Source organism: Hevea brasiliensis, chromosome 13 (genome assembly GCF_030052815.1).
Source record: "Hevea brasiliensis isolate MT/VB/25A 57/8 chromosome 13, ASM3005281v1, whole genome shotgun sequence".
NCBI classification, from domain to species: domain Eukaryota; kingdom Viridiplantae; phylum Streptophyta; class Magnoliopsida; order Malpighiales; family Euphorbiaceae; genus Hevea; species Hevea brasiliensis.
The window spans coordinates 90,741,202-90,755,063 of NC_079505.1; the positions used below are offsets into that span (position 1 = coordinate 90,741,202).

General features: G+C 37.2%; 1 pseudogene; it reads right to left on the reverse strand.

Moving 5' to 3' along the window:
• Positions 1-7,117: 7,117 nt before the first annotated feature.
• The window catches only part of LOC110665739 (vacuolar-processing enzyme alpha-isozyme-like), a 32,340-nt pseudogene continuing 25,595 nt past the window's right edge, over positions 7,118-13,862 (reverse strand).

A 13,862-nucleotide genomic window follows, 5' to 3' on the forward strand; every position in this document is an offset into this window, starting at 1 on the left:
ATGCCACCCCACTAATAATGCTCCCTTAAATCATAGTACATCTTAGTTGAACCTGGGTATACTGTGTAAGCAGAATGGTGTGCCTCCTCCATGATTTCTTTTCTCAGCTCATCAACACTAGGGACACAAAGTCTCGCGCCACAACGAAGAACTCCATCATCATCTAACATGAATCCTTGAGCTTGGCCTTGATGGACACTATCTATAATCTTACACAACTGAGAATCCCTCTTTTGAGCAGCCTTAATTCGATCAATCAAGATAGGCCTAACTTGAAAATGTGCTAAGTATGATCCAGATACGATTTCAAATTCTACTCCCTGATCTAGCAACTTATGTAATTCACCAATCAGAGGCCTTCTCTTGGTAGATATATGGGCTAAACTACCAGAAGACTTCCTACTTAGAGCATCAGCCACCACATTAGCTTTTCTAGGGTGATACTGTATAGTGCAATCATAATCCTTCAGCAATTCTACCCATCTCCTTTGCCTAAGATTAAGAACATGTTGGTCAAAGATGTATTTGAGATTTTTATGCTCAGTGAATATTTCACAAGTCCCACTATACAGATAGTGCTTATAGATTTTCAAAACAAAAATTACTGCAACCATTTTCAAATCATGAGTTGGATAATTCTGCTTGTGCCTTTTGAACTGACGAGAAGCATATGCAATAACCTGTCCATGATGCATCAAAACACATTCTAAACCAATCCTAGAAGCATCACAATACACTCTATAACCCCTTAATCCAGACGGAAGAGCTAACACTGGTGCTGTAGTCAAACGAGTCTTAAGCTCTTGAAAACTTTTTTCACAAGCCTCAAACTATTGAAATTTTACATTCTTCTTTGTCAAATTAGTTAAAGGTGTTGCAATACTAGAGAAGTCTTGAACAAACCGTCTATAATACCCTGCTAAACCCAAGAAACTATGAATCTCTGACATAGTTGTTGGTTTAGGCCAATGAAGCACTGCTTTAACTTTCTTCTTATCAACACTCACCCCATCTTTAGACACTATATGGCCTAGGAAAGCCACACTATCTAACTAGAACTCACATTTTGAGAACTTGGCATATAGCTTGTGTTCCCGTAAGGTCTGAAGGATGATTCTCAAATGCTGCTCATGCTCCTCCTTACTCTTTGAGTACACTAGGATGTCATTAATGAACACTATAACAAATTGATCTAAGAAAGGTTTGAAAACTCTATTCATGAGATCCATAAAAGCGGTTGGGGCATTGGTAAGACCAAAAGACATTACGAGAAATTCATAGTGTTCATACCTAGTCCTAAAGGCAGTCTTGAGTATGTGTTTTTTCTTGACCCTTAATTGTTGATACCCAGATAGAAGATTAATCTTGGAAAAACACTTTGCACCTTAAAGTTGGTCAAGTAGGTCATCTATGCATGGAAGGGGATACTTATTACACACAGTCACCTTATTCAATTGCCTATAATCAATGCACATTCTTAAAGACCCATCCTTCTTCCACACAAATAACATAGGAGCACCCCATGGAGAAACACTAGGGTGAATAAACCCTTTATCTAGTAGGTCCTGTAACTGGTCCTTCAATTCCTTAAGTTCTGTAGGTGCCATATGATAAGGTGGCATAGATATGGGCTCAGTTTCAGGAACTAAGTCTATACCAAACTCTACCTCTCGCACTTGGGGTAAACCTGATAAATCTTCTGAAAACACATTAGGAAACTCCTTAACCACTGCAACATTCTCAAAACCTGCACCTTCTACCTGAACATCTCTAACATAAGCTAGATACCCCTTACACCTCTTTCGTAATAATCGGCTAGCACTCATTGTTGAGATAAGATTACTAGAGGCTATACTGCGATCTCCCTGAAATTGAAATTCTGCCTCTCCAGAAATTTTAAAGAATACAACTTTATTATGGCAATCCAATGAAATGTGATAAGTGGCTAACTAGTCCATGCCTAAAATCACATAAAACTCAAACATATCCAAAGAAACAAGATCTGCAGCTAATTCCCTATCTCCAATGTGAACTATACATCCCTTATACACCATATCAGTGTCTATTGCATTACCCATAGGTGTTGATACAAATAAAGGATACTCTAACAAAGTAGGTGGTGTACTAAATCTCATGGAAAAGTATGGAGAAGCAAAGGAGTGGGTGGAACCAGAATCAAACAGTACTCTAGCATCAAATGAACAAATAGAAAGTATACCTGTCACTACTGCATTAGATACCTGAGCATCCTGCTGAGTCAAAGCAAAAACCCTGGGTTGACCTCTACCACCAGATGTCTGTCCCTGAGTTTGAGCAGATCCTCTACCACCTAGGGGTGAGTATTCGGTTTGAACCGAACCGAACTGAATTAAATTATAAAAATTGAATTTTAAATTTTAGAAACTAAACCAAACCAAACCAAAATGGGTGAAAAACTGAATCTAACCGAACCGCTCTATTTCGGTTTGATTAGTTTTAAACCGATCAGTTTTTATTTTTGATTGATTTTTTAATTTAAACTTGATTTTCAAGTTATTTTGTCTAATTTTGACTTTGGTTTGAACCTAATAACCATTAATCAATGAAATTAAATAATTAATATATATAAAATTAAATATAATTCATAAATTTCCCATAAAAATAAATCAATTCAAAAATCTATTCGGTTCGATTTGGTTCGATTTGAATATATAAATTACTATTTGGTTTGGTTCAGTTTAACCAATTTTTTTCTCTTCAAAATCAAACCGAATCGAAATAATCGAAATTTTTATAATGTAAAACTGAATCGAACCGATTGAATTTTAAAACAAAACCGATTGAACCGAATTGACTCAGTTTGGTTTATTTTTTTGTTTGAACCGAATTCTGCTCAGCCCTACTACCACCAGAACCTCTAACACCCTGACCACGACCACCAGAACCCTAACTTTTATCACTATGTTGTGAAACTGGCTGAACCTGAGGGGAGCAGAATGTGCTGCCTGACCAGCACCCTAAGTTGTCCCACTAGTAGGACAATCCTGTCTACGGTGTCTCAGCTATCCACAACCAAAGCATGCTCCAATGACCCAATGACAAGTGCCCTTATGTAGCTTACCACAATGTTGACAAGGAGTGGAAACAGGCCTAGTGCTAATCTGACTATACCGAGCATTCCTTGCATAAGTCCTCTGCTCATGTCCCTGACCAATTCCAGATTGATGTGCCCTATTGTCAATTGTAGACTGAGAACCCTACTTATTACCCTGATAAGAACCCTGATGACTCTGTCCTCTGTTAAACTGATTACCTGACCATCTTTCTTAAACCGCTTGCGCTGCTCACGAGCCCAACATTCATCATCATACATCTCCATCTGTCTATCCTGATCAACCACCTCCTCATATTTAGGTAGTTGTAAAGGAGCTACATGATCAATTAGCCTGTCTCGTAAGCCCCTTTCAAACCTGTGAGCCTTCTTCTCTTCATTTGGAATTAAGTGTTTACCAAAGCAGGATAATTTAGTAAATTTCATCTCATACTCTATAACTGTCATTTTACCTTGCTTCAAGATTTCAAACTCCAAAGCCTTAGCCTTTTGAACACTAAGAGGGAGAAATCGCTCTAAGAAGAGAGAGTGAAAACTAGGCCAGAGGATAGAACCTTTAGGTCGCCCATTCTTCTTAGAGAGATACCACTCACGAGCAACTCCCTTAAGCTGATTTCCTACCAACATCACCATCCTAGCACTACTATAACCCATAGTATCATAACACCTCTCCATGTCATATAGAAAATCTAAAGGATCAGCTAATGCATCATCTCCAGTAAATTCCTTTGGTTTTAGCTTGAGAAAGTCTATGGAGTCAAGAAATCGAGCCCTATCTTGACCTGGTGCTGAAATAGGGCCAACTGCTGGTTGCTGTTATTGAGCTGTAAGGTACTCAGTTATAGTATTAACAGCACGATTCACTGCTTGCAATCCCATTGCCAGATTTGCCACAGTAACCTGATCAGCTCTAGGTGCTTGAGCTGTAGTAGCTAATTGGAATGGTTGTGTCCCAGTATTAGCTATAGATGTCTGTTTAGATGTTTGATTAATAATTTGAGGTGGTACCTCCCCTGTTGGATCAAGGTTTGCACCATTTGGCCCTAGTTCTCGTTTTACGTCTAACAGACCCAGGCACCTATTCATTTTGATAAACAAGCATTAAATATGAAAATGTGAACAAAATTAAGATAGGTGAAAAAGTACGAAGGATGCAGATATCTAAAGTAATAATAAACTGAAAAGACGTTAAGGATCCTATGCTCCGCAAGTTTACTGGACCTAAACCGGCCTCTGATACCAACTTTATCACGACATAAAATTTTTGTGTTGCGACCGGCGCATAATTTAAACATTCTTAAATCATACAAGCCTTATTAGAGTATCTTGAATAAATATGTTGTCACTTACTAATTCTAAAAATAGATAAAATCCAAATAAACAAAACATTGAATAAACAATATAAATATCCCATAAGTAAACTGTGGAGTCTCTACAGATTTCAAATAAAAACTTAAACTGTTCAATAAATTAAATTAATTATTAGCCCAAGGAAACATGAATTCGAGCATAACATGAAAACAAATCAAAGATTGTCCCTCTTTAAAAAATGGACTGAATATTTGGATCAGTTGCAGAATTCTACTGATCTGAAATAGATAACAGACATAAAAAATATGGTTTGACCTAATACTCAGTGAATGATAATTATAGTACACAACAGAATAGGAACAAGCAGACGCTTGATTAATTTTACAATAAATTTTATACTCAATAAAATCATGCTTATGTTATCAAAATTATTAATAAAATAATTTTATAAAACATATATATAAAAGGAATTTATTCAATTAAATTTTATGGTACAATATACCAGGGTGATGATACCCCACATTAGGGGTGAGCAAATTTCAGTTTAAACCGAAAAACCGAACCGAACCGAGTCAATTCTATTCAATCGGTTCAGTTTTAAATTTTATTCGGTCCGATTTTATATTATAAAAATTTCTGTCATTTCGGTTCGGTTCAGTTTTGAAGAGAAAAAATTGGTTAAACTGAACCGAACCGAATAGTAATTTTATATATTCAAATTGAACCGAATTGATTTTTGAATTGATTTATTTTTATGGGGAATTTATGAATTATATTTAATTATATAAATATAAATTATTTAATTTCATTGATTAATGTTTATTAGGTTTAAACCAAAGTCAAAATTAGATCAAATAACTTAAAAATCAAGTCTAAATTTAAAAATCAATCAAAAATCAAAACCGATCAGTTTGAATCAAACTGAATCAAAATAAAGCGGTTCGACTCGATTTGATTTTTCATTCATTTCAATTTGGTTCGGTTTCTAAAATATGTAATTCGATTTTCATAATTTAATTCGGTTCGGTTTGATTTGAATTGAATGCTCACCCCTACCCTACATCACCAAAGGCCAGATGGTAAGTGCACTACCAGATATTAAATACCTTCATCATCCTTCACAGATATCAATGCATATGATATTAATGTAAAACATAAATTACAATGATGCATAACTCAACAATGCAACATAATACCGTGATAGTCCACACGATGGGGCCAGATAACGGATAGCGATACTAGGCATAGGTACCAATTCAAAACAGAAAATCAATTTGTACAAATCAATCAAAATCAATAAAAAAATTTCAGATAGCAAATAATAACTGATAGTGCAATTTTAACAATTTATTTCAATAATTTCAGAGAGTCAATAAGATCAAATCAATTTCAAATAAATTCAGTGTAACACATCGGTAAATTTTATAGTCAAATATCAATTAATATAAAGATATTAAAGGCCTGTTCCTAGAATCCTAATTGCTCTAATGCAGAGATAATTGGCAAAATAAATTATTTAATCAAAATCAGAATAAAATTCAATAATAAAATAAAACTCTAGAAAATTACATATAAAATAATTGTTAAAATATTGATTTAAAATTTCATTTAATAACAAATTTAATGCTAAAAAAATTTAAAAGGGACTAAAACGATGCCATATAATATAATTATCACTCACCTGAAAACTCTAAAATAATAGCTAGATTAAATAAAATAGAGGCAGTTTCAGTTGACAGATTAAATATTCGAATTTCCTACATATCTAAAATATAATAAAAATTTGATCAACTAAACTAACATTGATGAAAATACCTGTTAAGAGCATTTGATAGAAAAAAGGAGATGATAAATAGACTTTGAGAGCAAAGTTTAGCAGAAAGAGATTATTATAATATATGTATTTCAAGAGTTCTATCAGGTATAAAATATGATAAGAGTTATTATTGAACTGTATTGTTCAGATCACATATATATATTTAATTTCAAAAATAATATATATATATATATATATATATATATATATATATATATATAGATAAGCAGATCATCTAATAAAATACTTTTTTTTAGATAAATATATTAAATTATTATTAATTAATTAAAATAAATAAATAAATAAAATATTAGGTTTCTACATCTAAAATGTGCACGGTAAGTGGCAATTCCCTGGGGCAGATAGAGCAAAATTCTTTTATTAAGTGCACTAAAGGTGGTCACGTGTTGGTCTGTAGTGCTATTGGTTGCTGGTTTGTCATGAGAAGTGCTAGGATTAATGCCTCATTGAGCTTTGATGAGAAGGGAAACTTTTGCTGCCCATTTTGTGCATATTCCCATGCTATATATTCAAAGTTACCTCCAAGCTATGAGAAAAAGGACTAACTGATTTTTATGCAAATTTATAAACTATTTTTGAGATATTTTTGTTTTCCGCCACAATGTGATTTTGTTTTATGTATAGAACACCATGCTAATATATATATATACCCATTCTAGTTTTTCTAAATCAGTTGAAATACCAATTAGGCTTCATAGGTGGTTGTTAACTTAACACATTAGTAGAAAAATAAAAATGAAACCAAATAAAAACTAAGCGCATTTGACTACTGATATAACAAATATCTGAAAGGAAGGGGCTGAATTACGCTCTTTTTTTTCCCTTAATTTATTCATATTAAATATAAGAGCACTGTAATTATGATTAAGCAAGGCTGATCATTTGTCCATTTCCTTTTCGACGATGCTCTCTGCGACATTGAAAGCAGTAGTGTTATCCACAAAGCAAGCTTGGATTGATGCCTCCATCATTTGCTCCGCACTTACTCCAGCATTGCACATGTTAGCAATAGCTCGTGTATATTTCTTTCCATACCATGTTAACTGTCCACAGTGTTTCTCGTAAGCCTTCACCTGTGAATTAAGAGACCAATGACCAAGTCTGTAAATTAAGATCTTCATTTTTTTTCCACCTAAAATTTAAGTATGTATTTATATATTAATTACATTTGCAAATGAGATGGATCACTTACAAGCATTTTTAGGCAATTCCAATCATCAACAAGAGGTTGGCCAGAAGGTCTAACCATCTTCAACACCTCTGAGGTCTTTTCCTCTCCAAATAAAATTGTTGTGGTCTGGTTTATGCTACGGTCCACATGCCTTGTATGAGAAATTATGTCGCGTAGCTTCTTTCGTGCTTCAGCCTTCTCCTTAGACCCTCGCGGGGCTTTATGATACTGTATGTTGATGCAACGGTTAAATTTAATTATATGGATATTTTAATTCCAAGTAATTAATTAAGAAATAGGGGAGCAAAATTAACCTTGTGCCAAAAATGAAGAAGGCTTGCATTCCGCTGATTAAAAACCCTTGAGGAAGAAGAAGTATATTGAGTGAGAGTAGAGTTTTCATTTTCAGGGTTTGTGCCCATGTAAACAAAGACTGGATTCTCACTCAGCTTTTTATCTCCATATTGCATCAAATGAGAGCTATCCAAGTTATCCACTGCTGTCCTTCTCCGAACCTATGCATGTATTGCATTTGACAAAATATGTATATATTAATGCTGAACAAATAAATTCTTTAATTTCTTCTTTCTTTTTCTCTAGTTATAAATTTTAATTACATTTAATTTGCACAACCCATACCACTTGATTTTTTTTTTTTTTTTTGATAATAAATGGGATTTCATTAAAGCAAAAGAAGAGATACAAATTCAGAAGGAGAAAGAGTCCACTCCATAGCATTCGGAAAGGAACGAGTAGCTTGAGCAAGGGCATGAGCCACCCCGTTCGCCGAACGGAAAACATGAGAAAACAAAATCTCACAACTAATCTCATTAATAAGAGATCTACAATCAGAAACAATACCACCCATCATAGAGAAATTTTCCACATTCATGGAATTGAGAACATTAACAACCTGCAAATTATCAGATTCCACAATAACGTTTTGCCAATTGTTGTCCTTTATCCAGCTCAAAGCTTCTCGTACTCCCATAATTTCAGCAATTGTAGGTGAGAATAATCCTACCATGCGCGAAATCTTACAAGCCACAAAACTGCCCATTTCATTACGTACCACCATTCCGATTCCTGTCCATCCAGAATTGACATTGGTAGCGATATCAACATTGAGCTTCACCCAGTTAGGGCCTGGCTTTTTCCATTCCTGTGGTGTAGGCAAATCTGCAGTAGGTGGAATAGTAGCCCGTATACTAACCAGAGCATCGTCCCATTCTCGTTTGAGACGAAAGCCTCTCAATCTGCAGGAGTTAGCAGCAGGCTGAGCAGATTTCCAAACCACTGAATTGCGTTCCTCCCATATAGACCAACATAGGTACGCCAAAGTTGCAGAGTCATTTGGATTGAAGAGAGCTAAAGCTCGCATTAACCAGTCTTGAAAGGAATGGGTTGAAGGAGAAAACCAACCAAGATGAGAGGCAAGCCAAACATGCCTTGCAAAGGAGCATTCAACTAAAACATGCTTTACAGATTCACAATCAACATTACATAATGGACAAACCTCTGTGGTCGGAACATGCCGAGAACAAAGTCTTGATCTGGTCGGTAGAGAACCAGATACAGCACGCCAAAGAAAGTTTCTGATTTTTGGTGCCGCTGGGATAGACCAAAGCTTCTTCCAGAATTTTTTATTGCCAACAGCTGTGTCAGATTCCTGAGTCTGTAACTTGTAAGCACTGCTAACTGAATAACTGCCTCTCTTATCATGTTTCCAAAATTGCAAGTCAATGCTAGAGCTCCTTCTTAAAGGGATTGACAGAATAAGTTTTCGATCCCTTTCATTAAACACACGATTCACCAAATCAATGTTCCAAGCACCATCAGTGATCAAATCCGAAACCATATAGACCCCAAAATTAAAGTCAAAGGTTGTAGTAACCATAGGGAAGGCAACATCTGGCAGCCAACTATCTAGCCAGATAGCAATATCATTGCCATCCCCAACACGCCATAGAAGACCATCACGAATTAAACTTTGAGATTCTCTAATGCTTCTCCAAACATAGCTGGGATTATTCCCAATAGGAGCCTCTAAGAAAGAAACATTAGGATAATATTTAGCTTTAAGTATTCGGCTAGCCAAAGAATTAGAGTTCATATACAAGTGCCAACCCATCCTACCAAGCATAGCGATATTAAATTGTCTGATCTTCTTGAAACTTAAACCGCCAAAATGTTTATGGCAAGCAAGGCGATCCCAACCCAACCAATGTAAACTTCTACTTCCATCAACCTTTGTCCCCCACCAAAATCTTGCCATAATTTGTTGCAAATCATCACATATACCTTTTGGGAGAAGGAAAAGGTTCATGACATAGTTTGGCAGAGATTGTAAGACCGTCTTTACAAGAATTTCCTTGCCAGCTCTAGACAAGGCTTTGTTCTTCCAAGAGTTGATGCGCCTCCAGAATTTGTCTTTCACAAATTGGAAGACTTCCTGTTTGTTTCGACCAATTGCTGTGGGAAGACCCAAATAAGAGCCCAGATTATCTTGTTCACAGACCTGCAAGATATTGCAAATATTCTGGCGAGTTTCATCATGCACATTAGCACTAAAACAAATCAGAGATTTGTCAAAATTTATAAGCTGGCCTGCTGCAATGGCATAAACATGAAGCACCTCTCTCAAGGCTAAAGCTTGTTCCTGAGTTGCCTTAAAAAAGAAAAAGGTCATTGCCCTGCAAAAAATAAGTGTGATACAACCGGGGCCCCTCCACAAACAGCTACACCATTCAGACGACCAATAGCAACTCTGTTGTGAATTAACCGAGACAAACCTTCCATACAAAGGATAAAAAGATAAGGTGAGAGGGGATCTCCTTGCCGCAATCCCCTTCCCGGCAAAATAGCATCCGTAAGCATCCCTTGATGAAGAACCTTAAAAGAGACAGAAGAAACGCAGAGATATAAGAACTCTACAAAATTTGTGTCAAAGCCAAGCTTCATCAACATAGCCGTCAGAAATTTCCATTCCAATCTGTCGAAGGCCTTGCTAACATCAATTTTTAAAGCTGCATAACCATCTCGTCCACGCCTTTTACCTCTCATGTAGTGTAAAGTTTCATAAGCAACTACAGAATTTTCCTGGATATTTCTACCAGGTACGAAGGCACACTGAGAGGGTGAAATGATAGAAGGAAGAACTACCTTAAGCCGATTAGCAATCATCTTGGAGATTATTTTATAGAGAACTTTGCAAAGGGCTATGGGGCGTAGATCCGACATTCGTTCTGCGTGCTCCTTCTTAGGGATTAGGACAATAGCCGTATCATTCAGCTCGCTAGGAAATTCTCTATCTCTGATACAAGAGATGCAAAAATTAGATACCTGATCCCCAATGATAGTCCAATACTTCTGATAAAAACCGGGGTTGAAACCATCCAACCCAGGAGACTTATCGGCTTGCATACTGAAAACAGCCTCCCTGACTTCATCTACGGTGTACGGCTTCATCAAATCAACATTCTGGTCATCTGTGACTAGAGCCGGCACAAGATCAATAATATCATTAGACGAACCAGCATTAGAAGTGAAAATATTTTTGAAATAATCCGTAATCATTGCTTCCAACCCTGTCGACCAATCACACCAGTTCCCATTATCGTCCTTCAAGCGATCAATTCTGTTTTTCCTTTGTCTGATAGTAGCTTTGCGATGAAAAAATTTTGTATTTTGATCGCCCTCCTTCAACCAAAATTCCTTTGCTCTCTGACGCCAATAAGATTCTTTCCTGCGAAGAAGATCTAGAAATTTGCTTTTGGCCATCCTAAAGCTTTCTCGACTATGAGCATCTCTCTTACCCCTTAAGAGACCCATTACCCGCTTACAATCGTCAATCTCCTGCTTATAAAGTTTCCGCAGATTATCTCCCCACTCACCCAAACGAACACTGCAAAATTGTAACTTCTCCAAAACCGAGCCCAGGGAAGGATCCGACCAGATTTCCTCAACAATTTCGCGACAACCACTCTCCGCGCCCCAAGTATTCTCAAAACGAAATAAACGAGGGGAATGGCGAGGCAAGAAAATACGAACCTGTAATAAGATGGGCAAATGATCAGATGAGCTGTAGTCCAGGACAGCAGCTTTAGACAGCGCAAATCGCCGCTTCCAATCATCATTGGCCAAAAAACGGTCAAGCTTGGCTTCTACCCAATCATCATCATCTCTTGCATTATCCCAAGTATATTTGTATCCATTCATGTTGAAATCAGAAAGCCCAAATTTGAAGTATCGTGATCTCTAAAGTCTTGAACCAAATAAGTAGGATAAAAATTACCACCCCTTTTTTCATCTTGGGTCAAAATGGCATTGAAGTCCCCACAACAAACCCAAGGGTAAGAGTATTGACTAGCTAATTCCCTCAAGAGAGCCCAAGAAGCTCTCCTTTCATTCCTATTGGGCCTGCCATAGAAGCCCGTAATCCTCCATTCACCCAACATAGCAACTTCTACTAACACATCTATATGCCAAAACGAGGAACTAAGTAAAGAAACAGTTTGAACAGATTTCCATAATAAAGCCAGGCCACCTCTATGGCCCACATTATCAACAGCCACACAACCATCATAACCCAAATTGTTTTTTATTTCATCAATTCTTAAAGAAGAAGAAATTGTTTCAACAAGAAAAATAAAATGAGGCCTCTTTTCCCTAATTATTTCCTGTAGGGTCTCCAACGCGCATGGGTTGCCCAGCCCACGGCAGTTCCAGCTTAAACAACTCATTGGGTTCGGCGGGTCCTCTCCTGGAGGCCCACCGCTGGTCCATTTTTTGGATCTGAAGAAGTATTGAGGTCCACATTTGATTGCTTGCCCAAGCTCATCCTTCTTCTTTTTGTATCATTAATTGTAATTCCCTCCTGTCCAATTTCACCAGGAATTAGATCATTAGAGTTTAAGTCTCCTTGACCCACGTCTCCATCCTTGTTATCCTCCCCATTATCCCCTAATTTCACGCCTCCATCATCTCCTGATTTGACGCCCCCATTATCTCCTGAATCCACATCCTGATTCATGGGATGTCCAATTCCGGAGGAGTTTCCATCTTCGTTTCGTCTCCACCAACCTCCACCTTCCCTACCGTGAAACGTTCCATCATCATCCCGGAGCCACCGTGCACCTATGATGGATTGTTGTGAACGCGGTCCTGCACGCATTTCTGGACCAAAACGGCGAACCGGTTTCCCTTCTAGATGTAACAAGCTAGGACAAAATTTCTCTCCATGGCCAAGGATACCACAGATGTAGCAGAAGTTAGGTAACTTCTCATAGCGGAATTCCACCTTAAACCATTCTCCCCCCTTTTTGCGAAGATGGTAATCTGTCCACAATGGATTTCTGACATCCAACTTCACCCGCACTCTTGCATAAGATTTCCAGGAACTAGAGAAATTCTTGACCTTGGTGAAATTGTTTTCATCACGCTCCAAGCATTCTCCCATCGCATTGCCCAATCGTTCCACTACATGATCTGAGTTGAACCCTGGTTTCAAACCATGAATCTGTACCCAAATACGCATAAAAAGCAGAGGAACATCTCTAGGATCGTCATAGCCATCAACTTTATCAATGAGGAGTAAATGGCTATTAAACGTCCAGGGCCCCATATCCAGCACTCTATCACGATCAACAGCATGGTAAAACTTAAACAAAAACAGACCTTCAGCAATTTCCTTGGCACTCATCCCCTCGGTAGGCCTCCATAATGATGCCATGGTCTGTTTCATAAACTGGAAACGTATTGGACTGTCGGTAAGAAATCGCCCCACAAGGCATAGCGAAAAATCTTCCTCCACAGCCGCAACCTCATTCTCCTCAAATTCAATACCCTCGATTGTATCACTATTGACTGAAAGAGATGCCATCTCAACAGAGATATTATCATCATTATCTGACATCATTCAGAAAGAAAACAAGAACTGCAGGACTCAAGAAAGAAAGAAAAGAAACAAACTCGCAGAGCGAGAAGATAAACAAACTCGCAGAGCGAGAGAAATCCACAGGAGTGATTATAAAATTATTATTTCCATTGAACGGGTTTTGAGTCTATACCACTTGATATTGCTTCTTCAGAGTTTCCTTGCGTAAATCATGCAAGTCACTATGTATAAAAGTTGAATGTAAAAAGGTTAATTAAATTTAGAGGTTAAAAAAAATGAAATGATTAGTATGTGGAAGATAAACCTGTCCTCCATCCAGGAAATACTAAATAAATCTCCTAAGCAAGTATCATATTCGGAGGGAGGAGTTGGATAATGTCCTGGACAACACGTTCCCCAACTGTTCTCCGCTGCATTTGCAGCAGTAACTGCATATATGCTTAAATTGTTTGGAAGTAGTCCCTCAAAAATACTCCCAGACTCACAAGCTTCAAGGTAGAATACCTGTATATATTAATATATGAAAATTTTAGAACCCCTTCTAATTTATTTCGAT